Source organism: Juglans microcarpa x Juglans regia, chromosome 6S (genome assembly GCF_004785595.1).
Source record: "Juglans microcarpa x Juglans regia isolate MS1-56 chromosome 6S, Jm3101_v1.0, whole genome shotgun sequence".
Classification (NCBI taxonomy): domain Eukaryota; kingdom Viridiplantae; phylum Streptophyta; class Magnoliopsida; order Fagales; family Juglandaceae; genus Juglans; species Juglans microcarpa x Juglans regia.
The window spans coordinates 2,029,124-2,047,419 of record NC_054605.1 but is presented as its reverse complement, the minus strand read 5'-3'; the positions used below and the strand labels follow the sequence as shown (position 1 = coordinate 2,047,419).

The window sequence follows — 18,296 nt, the reverse complement described above, 5'->3', positions numbered from 1 at the left end:
ACACTACCTCAAATGACCTAAAAAATCACTTTTTTATATTGTTTCCAAACAAATTGAACATGTTTTAAAGTTCTTTAGACATATGGTTACCGTGCAAATATTAAACAATATTTTTTTAATAGTAGAGCTTATTACTTAAACTCTACAACTAAAAGCCTTAAAACTATAAAAGTTATATTACCCACGACAATTTCAAATATGCACTAAATAACAAAAGATCAAGAAAGAATAAAGAAAACTGCTTATTTATGACAAGTTATTTTCTGTTAAAATGACTATTTCTTACCAAAATAAGTATATATGCATGTTTTCATCATAAATAATCATTATCGTCCCAAACAATCCATCACAATTACTTTTTTTACTTGTAGCAAGCTACTTGTGACATCGGTGCTCCTTTATATAAAGCACCATGAGTTGCACCCAAAGATCACCATTAGCCAAATCTCCTAAACATGGCATCGAAAGGCTACTACATACTCCTAGGCCTTCTTGTTCTTCTTTGCTCCTTCAGTTACAACAATGCTGCTGATGCCACAAATTCCCCTACCTACGGCATTTCTTCATTCAACCGAAGCAATTTCCCCACAGATTTCATTTTCGGGGCTGCATCAGCTTCTTACCAGGTATAAGCCGGCCTAGGTTTCTATATATACACAAACAATATATATATATATATATATATACACACGTGTTTAATTAGGTATCATCGGAATTGATTTTTTGTCTAAAGTTCTTCGAAATTTTGAGAATATTAAAGGCCGATATATAACATGCTCTAACACGTGTTTAAATTCTAGTATGAAGGTACAACAAACATTACACGACAAAGTATGTGGGATTATTACTCCAACAAATATCCAGGTCTGGCTCTGATCACTTTCACTTGATCATCACTATGTGTACCCTTGAAAATGGCCGGTGTAATTAACTTCTAACGGAGAATATAAAATAAAGAAAAATATTATTAATATTAATATTTTTTTTATCTTGATTTTATCATCATGTTTTCTATTTGATGATGTGATTCATTTTAAGTGGTTTCATAATTCAACCACTAAAATAGGCCGAAATCACTTTAAAAATAATGCATGCAGATCAATTGGTACAATCGATATATTAAGAATGATAACTAGATATATATATATATATATATATATATATATATATTCTTAGTTGAACCTGTTGAGATGGATCTAGCTTGAAGACTGATCAATAATATCATGAATTATTTACCCCGAGTGATCTACTTGGGACGTCGTGCTAGCTTTAGGATACATGATATATTTAGCATGAGAACCAAAACGTACTCTGAAAACATTCTAGGGCTTGGCCAAACACTAAAGAATTGTACAAGTTGTACTCTGTATATAGTGTTTGTCATTACAGGAAAAAGAAAAGAACAAAGCTGTGATCTGAGCTAATTTGTTAGTAATTAAGTTCAGGCTCAAAGTAGCGGATCTAAATCGTTTACGTACATCATCTGAATATAAGATTTGTTTGTACTTGTAGAGAAGATAGCGGATCACAGTAATGGATCTGTAGCCGTTGATGAATATCATCGCTATAAGGTATATATATCTTTTCCTCCTCACTATAAGAAAAATATTTATTTGTAATCAGTTTATATATATATATATATATGTATATATATATATATATCATGTGACGTTGATATATTATTTTTTTCAAGTTTTCCTACGTGAAATATATGACTAGCAGCTACGACCATGTATATGTATATATATAATCCACTCTCCACTAGAAAGTACTATAAGAAAAACAAGTAGAAAAACGAGTATTTATAGATTTCTTTTAGAGTATTTTTTAGAGTTTTGGGAGTCATTACAAAAAAAAAAAAAAAAATATTTGCGACAGATTATTTAGGATGAGAATGATTATTTAGAATAAAAATAGACTCATTTTAATAAGAAATAATAATTTTTACAAGAAATAACTAATAACAAATAAATAGTTTTCTTATAGCAAGTGCAGAAATGCTGAATCAGTTGAAACCAATTTTTTCTTTCTTTTATTATTATATGTGTTGTAGGATGACGTACAGCTTCTGACGGATATGGGTGCAGATGCATACAGGTTCTCAATCTCATGGACCCGAATCATACCAAGTAAGCTAGACTTCTCATCATCTGAATGAATTAATTATTAGTATTAATTAATTAATTGTAACAATTATTAATTCATGTTTCAGCCGGAAAGCTTAGCGATGGTGTGGACGAGGATGGAGTCGCATACTACAACAATCTCATTGATGAGCTCATAAACAAAAGTCATGATCATGATTTAATCCCATATATATAAATATATTTCTAACATATATATTCAATTATAATAATTAAAGTCATGCTAATGATCTATAGTTTTCTATATATAATTGAATGCAGCTCTTAAACCCTTTGCCACAATCTTTCACTGGGATATTCCCCAAGCCTTATAAGATGAGTATGGTGGTTTCCTAAACGAAACAGTAGTGTGACTAGGCCTCATTTGGTTAAGCAATTCAGAAGAAATGAGATGAAATGTTTGGTTTAAAAGTTGAATGAAATATTGTTAGAATATAATTTTTTAATATAATTTTTATTTTAAAATTTAAAAAAATTAAATTATTTATTATATTTTATAGTACTGTTAATGTGGCAGAATTTGATTAATTTGTAATAAATGATCATGTACTCACATCTTGAATATTTGTGAATAGAATGAATATGCACCCTATTATATTAATTATTCGGTACTTAATTTCAATTTGAAAAGTTAGACAAGTGAGTAAAAGAAATTTTTTATTTTTTAAAAAATAAAAGCTTCTTGGGATTTAAAAAATGTTTAGGGATGCATGTGTATTAATACGTGATATATTATATTCAGGATGACTTCCTGGACTTCGCGGGGGTTTGCTTCCAGAGGTTTGGCGATAGGGTAAAGCATTGGATCACACTAAATGAGCCATGGACGTACAGCAATGGTGGATACGGAGTCGGGATGTTAGCACCTTTCCGATGTTCCAGCTTTATTGACCCGACTTGCACCGGTGGGAATTCCGGCGTCGAGCCTTACAAGGTTGCCCATAACCTTCTTCTTGCTCATGCTAATGCTGTTAACCTGTACAGGACCAACCAATCATATCAGGTACTACGTACGTACTATACGGACGCATATATATATATATTTATATATGCATGCACTTATTTAAATTAATTCCACACAAATTAGAAAACAATTAATTAATAGGAAAGCATGCATTAATATATATATATATATATATATATTAATATATAATATGTTCAGGAACAAAACGGTTCTATCGGGATAACCCACGTGTGTTACTGGATGGAGCCATACTCTAACTCAACGGAAGACCAAGAAGCCGCTTCACGTGCCCTTGATTTTATGTGCGGATGGTAAGTACTCCAGCTAGCTGGCATGCATGCACGTACATATGCTAGCTAGCTTGAGCCTTGAGGGTTTTCAAGGATTTAACACATTTTTTTCCTAGCTCTCATTATTTCTCTTATACGAATTACATTTGTAAGGAGTTATTTGTAAAAAGAAAAAATAATTATTTGTGACGTAAATATATTTATTTTGATAGAAAATAATTAGTTTTACAAAAAATAATTGATAATAAATTAATACGCAGTTTTCTTATAATGACAAATTAAATCAGCACACATTCAATTAATGTCACATATATATTATATGGTTTATTAAATATATATTTTTAATGCAGGTTCTTGGACCCTATGAAAACTGGTGACTATCCACAAAGCATGAGAACTCTGGTTGGAACGCTATTACCCAATTTCACCCAAAATCAATCGGATATGCTCAAGGGCTCATATGATTTTATCGGATTGAATTACTATACCTCTAATTATGCTGCCAACGCACCTTCAGATGGATCATTCGTAAACAAATCCTATGGGACAGATGGTCAGGTTAACCAAACCAGTGCGTACAAATTCCACGTTTTTAGTTATATCATGTTTTATTTTCTTAGTTATAAATCTACTAAACCATCGTGTTTTTTCTCACTGTACGTGCATTAATGCAGCTTCTCGCAATGGGATTCCCATTGGTCCAGCGGTACGTATTATAAATTAATGTTACAAATTAATAATAATAATAATAATAGTAGTAGTATTGATCATATCGATCTAATTAAGAAGGTCATTCAACAAACTTCCCTCTTTTTTTTTTTCTTTTCTAATCGCAGACTGGTTCACCTTGGCTCTTCATGTATCCTAGAGGACTTCGTGATCTTTTGAACTACACAAAGAATAATTACAATGACCCAGTCATTTACATCACTGAGAATGGTATCTCTCTCTCTCTCTCTCTGTGCATGTTTTCTTTTTCTTTTCTTTCTTCTGGTATTTTCTGGAATATGTCCATTTGAATGGTATACTAATCTTGTAGGAGTTTCTGAGTACAATAACGCTAGCTTAACGCTTGCGGAAGCTCTTGTGGACAGCCAAAGAATCGAATATTATTATGGCCATCTTTCCTATCTTAACTTGTCAATTGGGTAAGTGCATGCGTGCTTGATAATGGTAATTAAATTAATAGTACTTCTGATGTCGATCTCTGGTACAAAAAGTTGCCAACTTTTGACAATTATCCTTTTGATCAAACAGGGACGGTGTGAAGGTCAAGGGGTACTTCGCTTGGTCTTTGATGGATAACTTTGAGTGGAACTCGGGTTATACAGTTCGGTTTGGCCTCCATTTTGTAGATTATACTGATGGACTGAAAAGATATAATAAAACATCGGCTACTTGGTTCCAGAACTTCCTCCAGAAATAGAGATCATGAAGATGCATGCTCGATCGTATTGCATGGACGGACGGTGAAGATGCATGGTTCCATCTATGTAATTGCTTTCTAAATAATGTCCTAATTAACCTTTGTGTGCGGACTCAAATCCTTGTTGAATAATAAAGTGCTCGAACTGTAGTACTGCCTATGCGATGAAAACAAGTCTAAGCATTGATTAGTACTACAGGCACTATATATATAATCTGCCGTCCTTTTATATTATATATCGCTTTGTCTAATTTTGCCATGCATATTAATTTACGTGATCTTCTGAATTTTTATTACGCATTAATGAATGATTAAGACGTCATGGATTTTAATTACGTTGCCAAATCCATCATCCGTATGTTAGTCTTCATCCCTACAACATAATTGCTTTTTAGTGACGATTAGGAAATTGTGATAGTCTTCAAACCATTACTAAAAAGTCTTTTCGTCACTAAAGACAAATGAGATTCTTTTTACGTTCCAACGTATGAGAAATTTACGTTTGAACGTCACATATACGTTCAAATGTCACATATACATTCGAACATTGTGGCTACTTAATTACGTGCGAACGTGAAATGTTTTGGCGCCAACGTTCAAACGTTAATTGTAAATTTAAATTAAATATGACTCTAATTTAAAAATTATGTTGTTTTTATAGTGCATAATTTGTGAACAAGTCTAAAAAATTGACTTGTATATATTTATATATACACAATTTGTAAAATATAATTATATATTTATATATATATATAAATTTATATTTATGTTTATATATATTTGAAGTGTAGTGATTTAGTATTAAAGTTGGAAATATAAGATTAAAGAAGATTGAGAATTGAAATTAAAAAACATAGAAATATTAAATAATATTGTTCCTTACATATATTAAAAGCAAAATACAAAATATGATAGAATTTCGTAAACAACACTCAGATGATAGTGTTGTTCGCGAAATTCATACTCCATATCTCGTCAGTCAAAGTATCAACATTGTTGTTGATGATACCTACACGATGGGCTATCTAGGCGATAGATGCCTATATAGTCCCGAGCGATCGATCTTACGAACGATATGCGCAGTCAGCTGTGAGATCACCGCATCAACCCAAGCAGGTCGCGCATCGCCTGCAGATGTACTTGTCGACTGCTGACTACTACTCCCCACTGTGTTGAAGGAACTAGATCCTCTACAAGGGGTGGCTGACGTCCCCTCACCTGTCCAATGCTACGTCGATGTGTGGTTATGTCGAGGGGGCTCATCTAATCTTTAACCCACTCCTCCGGCTAAGTTGGCACTCTCCGAGCAAGTAATAGACAGCTGATCAGGACACCATATGGGAGATTGTCCGTGGAGACAATGCTCACTTTGTAACGGATCCTCTCAAAGATGTGCAGTGGCAAATCTATGGGATCTCCATGTGCCACTCGTATAAAAAATTGTGCCCAAAGCTGACTAAATATGGTTTAATGTGCCACAGGATCCACATTTGTTGCAACAATATGGTACAACATGCGGAAGAAAAGTAGCAGATGGTTTTGCTTGAAGGCATTCTTCCTATCGATCTACGTGCGGTCTCTCCTGGTGAGGATGTAGAAATCCTCGTCTCAATCATCATCCCGAGCCTCGAGGCCAATATCCTCGACCTCTGACCGATCTGCATCTTTGGCTGATGCTGGCTCAAATGGGCCAATAGATGATGCAGAAGTGCCTACATCCTTACCGGTTGTGCCATGTGCAGATGTAGATGTGCGAAACATTCCTATAGAGTCAGCCGTAGTCGATGTTTCAACTCCTCGATGAATCCCGAAGTGCTCAACGATGACATCCGGTGAAATCTCAATGGAAACACTGCGTACAGTCACAGTGTGAGAGGATGCATTCTGAAGCATGTCACACATCCCCATATAGAACTCTTGAACTATTGAGGGGTATACCTTCCCCCTCAATGTGTAGATATTTTCCCAGCCTCTATTGACGAAAACATCTCTGAGGTTCGTCTACTCCCATTTGAGTTCGTCGAACTCATTGATTAGGAACTCTCACTCTACCATAAGAGTACGAGCCCCGATACGAGCAGTGTCTTAATTGGCTCATTCCCTCCCTCGTTTCCTAGTATGCAAAAGATGAGGCATATCCTAAAAATAAAAAAGGAAAAAAAAATTATTTACGTTGATGTATTTTTTATGTTAATTTTAAGCTGCTCTGCATTAACGTTCGAATATAGTAAAACAAATGGTCGAACGTTCAGATAAAACATTCGGACGTGTATTCTTTACGTTTGCATGTAAAACATCTACGTGCAAACGTATAACATACACATTTAAACGTAAGTAATAAATAAATTTAAATGACGTACGTTGGGATATTTATGTTATACGTTCGAACGTATGGATTTTACATGCGAACGTAAAAGATACACATCCAAACGTTGAAGCATAAATAAATTTAAAAAGTAATACGTTCAGACGTTATAATTAAACGTTTGGACGTAAATATTATGAAAAGTAAAGTCCGAATGTAAAAGAATATACGTTCGAACGTAGAAGTCATAACGGCTATGTAATTGAAACTTTGTACGTTCGAACGTCTTGGTGAAACATTCGAACGTTACGATACAGAATCACTGAGTTGACTCAGCCATTATTGAAATCTCGAAAATCAAGTCACAAGGTTCTAAATGTCGAAATGCCACCATAGAAATGAAGTATACATTTGAAGAAACTTTTCTATGATGACTATTTGGTCAATGGTAACCCGTGGTGGACGGAAAATGGAGTTGGCCCGTTTTAAACAAAACCGAACCCAAATCTCAAATAAAGTACATGTTAGAGGTTAAAATATGAATGTCTACCTTTTAATCACGCTTGTGGCGGTGTTTGACGGCGGCGGTGACGGAGGAGTGGAGGCGTGCAAACGGGAATGAGTACAAAACGGTGAAAATGATATTTCGCCGTTCGGTTTTGGGCTTATATACACGAAACATTCGAACGTAATTCTTAGTACGTTCGAACACTTGTCGATTGGTTTTCAAAAATATTCATTATAATATATTATATTATTAATATATGTTATATATTATAATGTGTACTATAACATATAGCATACTATATCTAATATTATATTATAATATATATAGTATATTATAGTGTATATATATACTAGTATATATATAATGTATTATATAGTATATTATATATATATTGTACTATATATATGTAGTATAGTATATATCTAATATTATAATATAATATATAATATATACAATATATAAGATCCATTATAAACTAATGAAAATAACATTAGAACCACAAGCTGCTCTTATTATTAGCCCAAAAGGATATACTTTATTATTACAATCTAGTACACAAAATTCTAGTGTACAAATTGCTAAACAGATTAATTGGAATCAAATTACTCTCCCTAATGAATGACAATTAGAAAATATTACTTCTTTACCTAAGATAGAAAATAATTCTAAAGACAATCTTGAATACATAGATAAAAACCGGACGGAACAGTCCAAATTGTCTTTCAACCTTTTAGAAGATCTTCATCACATTATTTTTCTCCAGCACCTTCTAGTTCTTATACATCCAGATCTGTTATTACACCAATTTCTCTAAATAAATCTCAAAATTTTGACAACAAATTCCAAAATCTAGACACACAGATTCGGAAAATTATTCCTGTAAATATTATTGATACACCAATATATACTGTTAATCATCTAGATAAAGCATCCACCTCTCATAATCCTGAAAATGAACCTTATTCTCCAACATATTCACAAGTGATATAGAGATGATTCTCAAATATACACCTTGAGTAAAGAATAATTTAAAATTAACAAAGAACATCTTAAACAAGATTATATTAAAGAAGAAAATAGTCACAAAAGATTAATATTTTTCTCGACATTTACAAAAATAGAAATATATTATATTCAAGAAAAATATTACGAGTACTTAGAAAGAATATAAATTAATATACCTTCCTCTATATGGTTTGAAATTTATAAGTCAAATTAATTATCAACTATAAACAGGACTACTAATCAATGGATTAAAGAAAAAAATAATTAAATTGTTTATAAACAATATCTTCATTTTGAAGCCGTTAAATTCAATCAAAGAAATACTCAATCCATTACCTCTGATGGATTCCCAAGACCCGTTCGATCTGAAATTAACAAATTATGACCGTCAAATGATGTGATTCCAAAAAATTATTACTATATAGTATATATATAGTGTATTATATATATAAGTTTTGTTGTTAGTTTTATTAATTATATATTATTAATTTATATATATAGTATACTATATATAGTCCATATTACTCACCCTGGCATCCACCTCTCATAATTCTAAAAATGAACTTTTTTCTCTAATATATTCACAAGTGATAAGAGATAATGCTCAAATATACACCTTGAGTAAAGAAGAATTTAATGAGTAACAAAGAATATCTCAAAAAAGCGGGTTATATGAAAGAAGAAAATAATCACAAAAGGTTAGTATTTTTCTCAACCTTTCAAAAATAAAAAGAGATTATATTGAAGAGAAATATTATGAGTATATAGAAAAAATACATATATATAACTATTACATTAATAAATACTAACTATTGAATAAAAGTAACGTTCAAACTTTAATATTATATTCCTGCTCAATTTCCTCATATATGTGATGATCTTTCTACGTTCGAACGTTTCAATTTAATGTGTAAACGTGAATGGAGATATATGAGAGAAAATCGACTGACATTCGAATGTACAATTATAATACGTTCGAATACGAGAAGAAAAATATGAGAAATTTTCTACTCGATTTAGGCACCTCTGTGATGATCTGAAACGTTGAAACGTTAAAACTTTACATTTGAACGTTAGTCGATGAAATTCACTGGGAATTTATAAACGTTCGAACCCTAAATTTCCTAATGTTCGAACATGAAAATAAAAGTGCGGGAACTTTTCTGCTAGATTTTGGGCTCTGTCATAGGAAGATATGTTTGAATGTGTATAGCTAACGTCCGAACGTTATCCGCAGAAAATTTATCTGAGTTTTTTAACATTCGAATGTCATCTAAAAATTGGGCGGGATATTTTAATGTTCGAACGTACAACTTAAACGTTCGAACGTTACATCTAAAGATTTTGTTTTTGAATGAATACACGCACGAGAGGCAACAGACTCATTTCTGCTACTTCTCCCATGCGCTTGAATAACCCGGAGAGAGAGACAATGAGAGAGGGTCTTCGTGGGTTAGAGAGAGAAAGGGTTAGAGTGAGAGAGGGTCGTGGGTTAGAGAGAGAGAGTGTGTTAGAGTGAGAGAGAGTTGAGTGAGAGAGGGTTAATTAATATTTTGAAACTCTAGTTCCATTGATTTTGATAAGGAAAAACTATTTTTCTTTTGTATTTTCTTGAATTTTATGATATTTGTCTTGTATTTTTGTTATATATATGCTTCTAATAAGTTAGTATTGTATTTTTTTTAAGGATTGGTTGTTTTGGCAAGTTAGAAGCTTTTGATTTGTAAGAGAATATTGTGATCAATGTTAGGTATGTTTCTAAACTTTAGAAATATGTTTATACATTTTATGCTTACTCTTGAAATATTGTGATTATTGTTTGTGAATAGTTTGTGAGTTTATGGTGTTCATTGATGAATTAATATGTGTAGAAATATTGTTGTGAGAATATTGTGAATATGTTGTGATATAGATTTTGAAATATTGTGAGTATTGTTTGTGAATTTTTATTGAATATGTTTATATAGTTAGAAATATATTATGTTTAGTTTGTGGATTTATGTGAATTTTTTGATATAATATTTTTTGGAGTTTTTTGAATTTGTTCATTAACAAGAAAATTATAAATTTAGGAACTTAATTTAAGTAAAAATTAAAAACATTTAATATGAGAATTAATATTTAATATTTAATAAGTATATATAATATATTCATACTAATTTAGTTAGAATATGACTATTATTCAAATTATAAGTATAGTATAAAACTTAATTATAAAAAAAGAAAAAAAAAGTATATAACTTAACTATATATAAAATATAATATACATACAATAACTATAAGTAATAATTATTTATTAAATATTCTTATCATTCTGAGGTTCCAAACCATTATATTATTAAATATATATATATAAATAAATACTCTTCAAGAAAAAAGTGTTAAACCTACCAAATAAGTAGAAAGTTGGAATAAATAAGGATAAAATAAATGCTTATACAGAAATTATATACTTATTGTCTATATAAATAAATAACTCACTCAACTAAGTATAACAATTAAAATTATACTTTATGAATGATAATAATTAAAATTATATGATAACCTTTGAAATGATATATAACAATTATAATAACAATTATATAATATGAATTAAATACATAGGTATCAATTAACATTGTCCTAAGATATATAATAACAATTAAAATCACAATATGCATTCAATTCAATCGCTGATGGTGTATAATAAAGACCATAATCAACCGTCCCTTTTAGATATCGTTGAACATGTTTGAGAGCTGTCCAGTGACCTTCACATTGGCTATGCATAAATTAGCATAGTTGGTTGACAATATAAGAAATATCTGGTCTGGAAATAGTGCAATATTGAAGTGCTCCAACGATCATTCTGTATTTACTAGGGTTTGTAAGTAGGTGGCCATCCTGAGATGTTAATTTCCTGCCAAATACCGTCGGTGATGACAGTGGTTAAGCTGATGGGAAGATGTAGATTTTATTATTTATTTTATATATTAACTCTCATTCTCAAATGTGGGCTAGACTCTCCCTTAATGGGTGCCCAACACGTGAAATATTTAATTAAATGAGATAGAGTATAGAGTCAAGGTTTAAACTCAGAACTTGGCTCTGATACCATGTAAGATTAAAGAGAGTAATGCAAACACAAAAATGCAGACTGTATTGGAGTAGATTTCAATCATCTACCTACTGAAAGATTCATTTATTTATAGAGTTGTAATTACAAAAGAATTCGATTTTACAAGGATATCCAACAACTTATCTTAAGAGACGTTACAATTCAAATTTCAAGTATTTAAAATTTTGTTTTGACATTGCTGCACATTCGGCAACTGATATGATACTGCTACATAATCGGTGATGCTAACATTTTGCTCGCATTGCTTCTGTAGAGATGAGATGCAAGGCAAACCACCAAACAACAGCTTCTCCTTCCAACAAATCGTTTCCAAAGGATATCAGTATGCCACAAAACGTTCATAGCTTCTCCTTGCTCATGTATAATTCCCAATTGCCCATCTACTTTTTATTAGATTCATATTTACTTCCAAGATTAAGTGGATTAGCAACCTCCAAATCAATTGCTTCAAATATGACCAAATCGATTCTACTGGCAAAGACAAATTGTAGAATGGACCAATAATATAAATTAACTTCCAAATTACTGCAAAAAGCCAATAGTAAAAATGAACTGTATTCCATGATTGATTCCACCTCGTGCTCAAATTAAATAAAAATTGGGATCCACTATCTAAATGACACCACTATATATCAAATTAAAATAAGCCACTGTCTAAATGACCCCATGCATAGAGTCTATTGACAGATCACTTCTATAAATTAAGCCATGATCTCTTCTATTTTTTTAATACCATGATTTTAAGATAATTAGCCTTTAATTTTGTAATTATAATTTTTTTATTATAAATCAAGCCAAAATTCCTCCAATAGAATCATCATGGTGAAAATTTTAGCTTGATTTATAGAAGTAATCTGTCAATAGACTCTGTAGTTGGCATGACAAACTCTTCTAAATTCCACGTGAACAGTAGTCATCGCGCGTCAACTACTACCTTCGTGATGACACCGAGTCATGTCAATCATCATTATTCCTTAGAATACTGATCATTCGAGAATAGTACGTATTGGATTTGAGTAATAATATACGTATAACAAATATTTATATATAATGATATTATTTTTACAAGTCATTTTATTAAAATATCAACTATTTAAAACATGATTATATAAAAGTTATAAGAAATTAATTATCTTAAGTGTATCATTTTCCACTAGATTCTGGTTGAGAATAAAATATTAATTAATATTTATTGATTTAAGGTAAGGGCAAAGATTATTATATGAACGTACTTGCAATTTAATACTCTTATGTTGAAAGATAACTTAATTCCCTTTACCTACCTATTATGTGCATTACTAATTTGCACATCAACTTCATATATCCAACATTAATAGTACTTGTAATATTTTATAATATCTTGGTTAATAGTTTTTTCAATAATTTTTATATTTTATTTTTAATTAATTAAAAGTTCTGAATGGTCATAAATTTAATATACAGATGAAAATATTAAATTATGATTTTCAATATTCTGCTCATATATATATATCAAATATTAATTAATATTATTGAGGGCATGTTTGAGATCGAGTCAGAGGTTGTAAAAAGTGTTTAAATAGTCTCAAAAGTCCTTCAATGCAATGATGAAATTAGGTTATTTAGTTGTCATCTATTGATGTACCTTTCACTTAAAAAAAAAAAAGAAGAAGAAAGAAAATATTCTAAAGTACCTTTTAATTTCGAAAAAGCTAAAATGTACACTTCTATAAATCAAATGTGTTTTTTCATATAATACGGAATGTAGTTCCACTTTTAAAGAAGACTCATATTAATGTGCAAAAATACTTAAACGTACAACATTCCGATTATTACAAATTTGCCCTTTAATCTTATCACAGGCATGACACTATCTCAAATGACCTAAAAAATCACTTTTTTATATTGTTTCCAAACAAATTGAACATGTTTTAATGTTCTTTAGACATATGGTTACCATGCAAATATTAAACAATATTTTTTTAACAGTAGAGCTTATTACTTAAACTCTACAACTAAAAGCCCTAAAATAGCCCTAAAACTAAAAGTTATATTACCCACGACAATTTCAAATATGCACAAAATAACAAAAGATCAAGAAAGAACTAAGAAAACTGCTTATTTATGGCAAGTTATTTTCTGCGAGAATAACTATTTCCTACCAAAATAAGTATATATGCATGTTTTCATCGTAAATAATCATTACGTCCCAAATAATCCATCACAATTACTTTTTTTTCTTGTAGCAAGCTACTTGTGACATCGGTGCTCCTTTATATAAAGCACCATGAGTTGCACCCAAGATCACCATTAGCCAAATCTCCCAAACATGGCATCGAAAGGCTACTACATACTCCTAGGCCTTCTTGTTCTTCTTTGCTCCTTTAGTTACAGCAATGCTGCTCATGCCACATATTCCCCTACCTACGGCATTTCTTCATTCAACCGAAGCAATTTCCCCACAGATTTCATTTTCGGGGCTGCATCAGCTTCTTACCAGGTATAAGCCGGCCTAGGTTTCTATATATATATATATATACACACAATATATATATATATATACATGTGTTTAATTAGGTATCATCGGAATTGATTTTTTGTCTAAAGTTCTTCGAAATTTTGAGAATATTAAAGGATATATAACATGCTCTAACACGTGTTTAAATTCTAGTATGAAGGTACAACAAACATTACACGACAAAGTATGTGGGATTATTACTCCAACAAATATCCAGGTTTGGCTCTGATCACTTTCACTTGATCAGTATGTGTACCTTGAAAATGGCCGGTGTAATTAAGATCTGACGGAGAATATAAAATAAAGAAAAATATTATTAATATTAATATTTGTTTATCTTGAATTTTATCATCATGTTTTTTATTTGATGATGTGATATATTTTAACTGATTTCATAATTCGACCACTAAAATAGGCCGAAATCACTTTATAAATAATATTGCATCAATTGGTACGATCGGTATATTAAGGATGATAATATATATATATAAGATCATAACACATAACGTATATTTTATAAAATTGAGACGTTTAACCAAAGAGTTGTTACAATATCTGAATGTAAGATTTGTTTGAACTTGCAGAGAAGATAGCGGATCGCAGTAATGGATCTGTAGCCATCGATCAATATCATCGCTATAAGGTATGTCTTTTTGTCCTCACGATAAGAAAAAAATTTATTTGTAGTCAGTTATATGTATGTTACGAAAATGATTAACTATTTCTTACTAAAACAAGTCTACATATACTCGTTTTTCTTATAGTACTTTCTAGTGAAGAGTGGATCATGTATATACATAGTCATATATTTCACGTAGGAAAAATTGAAAAAAATAATATATACAATGTCACATGATATATATAATCAGTATCTGATAATTGAGCCAATCAAAACAAAAGATATACTGAAAAATGGTTTAATTTTGTTATTTCTTTATATATATATATATATATATATATAAATTAAAGTTACGGAGTTAGCCGAAAGCATATTTGAAAAGAAAAAGATCTTGAGAGTATTTTTTAGAGTTTTGGGAGTCATTACAAAAAAAAAAAAAAAAAAAAGAGTATTTGTGATAGATTATTTGGGATGAAAATGATTATTTAAGATAAAAATAAATTCATTTTAATAAGAAATAATAATTTTTATAAAAAATAACTGATAACAAATAAATAGTTTTCTTATAATAAGTGCAGAAATGCTGAATCAGTTGAAACCAATTTTTTCTTTCTTTTATTGTTATATGTGTTGTAGGATGACGTACAGCTTCTGACGGATATGGGTGCAGATGCATACAGGTTCTCAATCTCATGGACCTGAATCATACCAAGTAAGCTAGACTTATCATCTGAATGAATTAATTATTAGTATTAATTAATTAATTGTAACAATTATTAATTCATGTTTCAGCCGGAAAGCTTAGCGATGGTGTGGACGAGGATCACTACAATACAATTACTTTTTAGTGACGATTGAGAAATTGTGACAGTCCCTAGACCGTCACTAAAAGGTATTTTCTGTGACAGTTTCTGGAAACCGTCACTAAAGATAGAATGAGATTTTTTTACGTTCCAACGTATTGGAAATATGCGTTCGAACGTTACATATACGTTCAAAAGTTATGTCTGTTTACGTTTGAACGTAAAATGTTTTGGCGCAACCGTTCGAATGTTATTAATTTTACGTTCGAACGTAAAATGTTTGCACCAATGTTCGAACGTTAAGTAATAACATTCGAACGTTCATTGTAAATTTAAATTAAATGACTTTAATTTAAAAATTATGTGATTTTTATTGTGCATAATTTGTGAACAAGTCTAAAAAATTGAATTGTATATATTTATATATACACACTTTGTAATATATAAATATATATTATTGATTTATATATATTTGAAATGCAGTGATTTAGTATTAAAGTTGAAAAATATAACATCAAAGAAGATTAAAAATTGAAATTAAAAAACGATAGAAATATTCAATAATATTTTTCGTTACAAATATTAAAAATAAAATACAAAATTTGATAGAATGTAGTAAACAACAGTCAGATGATAACGTTATCTGCAAAAGTCGAACTCCGTACCTCCTCAGTGAATGTATCAACCTTTTCATTGAGGATAGTTACACGATGGGTGAGTTCGGCAACAGACGCCGATATAGCCTCGAGCGATCGATCGATCTTATGATCGATATGCGCAGTCAGCTGTGAGATGACCGCATCAACCCAAGCAGGCCGCACATCTCCTACAGATGTATTCGGCGTATGCTGACTACTACTCCCGACATGACCTAGCTCAGGCTGCGTCGGAGGAACTAGATCCTCTACAGGGGGTGGCTGACGTCCCCTTGCCTGTCCAATGCTACGTCGATGCGTGGTCATGTCGAGGGGGCTCATCTGATCTTTGACCAGCTCCTCTGGCTGGGTCGGCACTCCTCGTGCAAGTAATAGTCGGCTGATAAGGACACCATATGGGAGATTATCCGTGGAGACGATGCTCGCCTCGTAACGGATCCTCTAAAAGATGTGCAATGGCAAATCTATAGGATCTCCACGTGCCACTCGTATCAAAAATTGTGCCCGAAGCTGACTAAATGTGGTTTTATGAGCCACAGGATCGACATTTGTTGCAACAATAAGGTGCAACATGCGGAAGAAATGCAGCAGATGGTTCTGGTTGAAGGCGTTCTTCCGCTCGATCTGCATGCAATCCCTCCTGGTGAGGATGTAGAAATTCTCGTCTCGGTCATCATCCCGAGCCTCGACGCCAGTATCCTCAGCCTCTGACTGGCCTACATCTCTGGCTGATGCTGGCTCACATCCCCGGCCAGTAGATGATGTAGAAGTGCCTAAATCCTCACGGGGTGTCGAGTGTGCAAATGTCTCCACTCCTCGACGAATCCCAAGGTGCTCGCCGATGACATCTGCTGATACCTCAATGAAAACACCGCGTACAGTCACGGTGTGAGAGAATGCATCCTGAGGCATGTCACACATCCCCATATAGAATTCTTGAACCATTGAGGGGTATACCTTCCCCCTCAATGTGCAGATATTTCCCCAGCCTCTACTGAGGAAAATATCTCTCAGGTTCGTCTGCTGCCAACAGAGTTCGTCGAACTCATTAATTAAGACCTCTCGCTCTACCATAACAGTACGAGCTCCGATACGGGCAGTGTCCGACGTGGCTCCTTCTCTCCCTCGTTTTCTAGTATGCAGTGGAAAAGCCATATCCTGAAAATAGAAAAGGAAAAAAAAATTATTTACACTAATGCATTTTTTTGTATTAATTTTAAGATGCTCTGCCGTAACGTTCGAACGTTTTATCTTTAACGTTCGAACGTTAAAGATAAAACGTTCGAACATTTATTTATACGTTCGCACGTAAAATAATGTCAATATATTTACATTCGAACGTAAAACAAATACGTTCGAATGTAACAATGTACGTTCGAACATAAGCAGTAAATAAATATTGGCTGACGTACGTTCGGACGTTAAAACAAATACTTTCGAACGTATTTGTTTTACGTGTGAACATAAATATGAACTTCCGAACGTCGAAGCATGAATAATGTAGAAAATCATTACATTCGGATGTTATAATTAAACGTTCGAACGTGGAAGCCGTAACGGCTCTGTAATTTAAACGTCGTACGTTCGAACGTCTTGGTAAAACGTTCGAACGTTTCGACGCAGAATGGCTGAGTCGACTCAGCCATTATTGAAATCTCAAAAATTTCTCTACACAGTTCTAAATACCGAAATGTCACCGTGGAAATGAAGTATACACTTCAAGAAACATTTCTACGGTGACTATTCGGCCAATGACTAGCCGTGGTGGCTGGAAAATGAAGTTGAAAATCCGGCAACCACTTATCCGGTTTTAAACAAAACTCAATCTAAATCTCAATCCAAATCTCAATAAAATACATGTTATTTGAATAAAAGATGAATGCCTACCTTTAGTGACGATTGTGGCGGAGTTGACGGCGGTGGTGAAGGAGGCGTGGCGGCGTGCAACGGAGTAGACGATG

The 18,296-nt window shown here is 32.1% G+C and overlaps 1 pseudogene; it reads left to right on the top strand.

Annotated features, from left to right (window-relative positions):
- The first annotated feature begins 445 nt into the window (after positions 1-445).
- Positions 446-18,296, top strand: part of LOC121236378 — a 31,924-nt pseudogene continuing 14,073 nt past the window's right edge.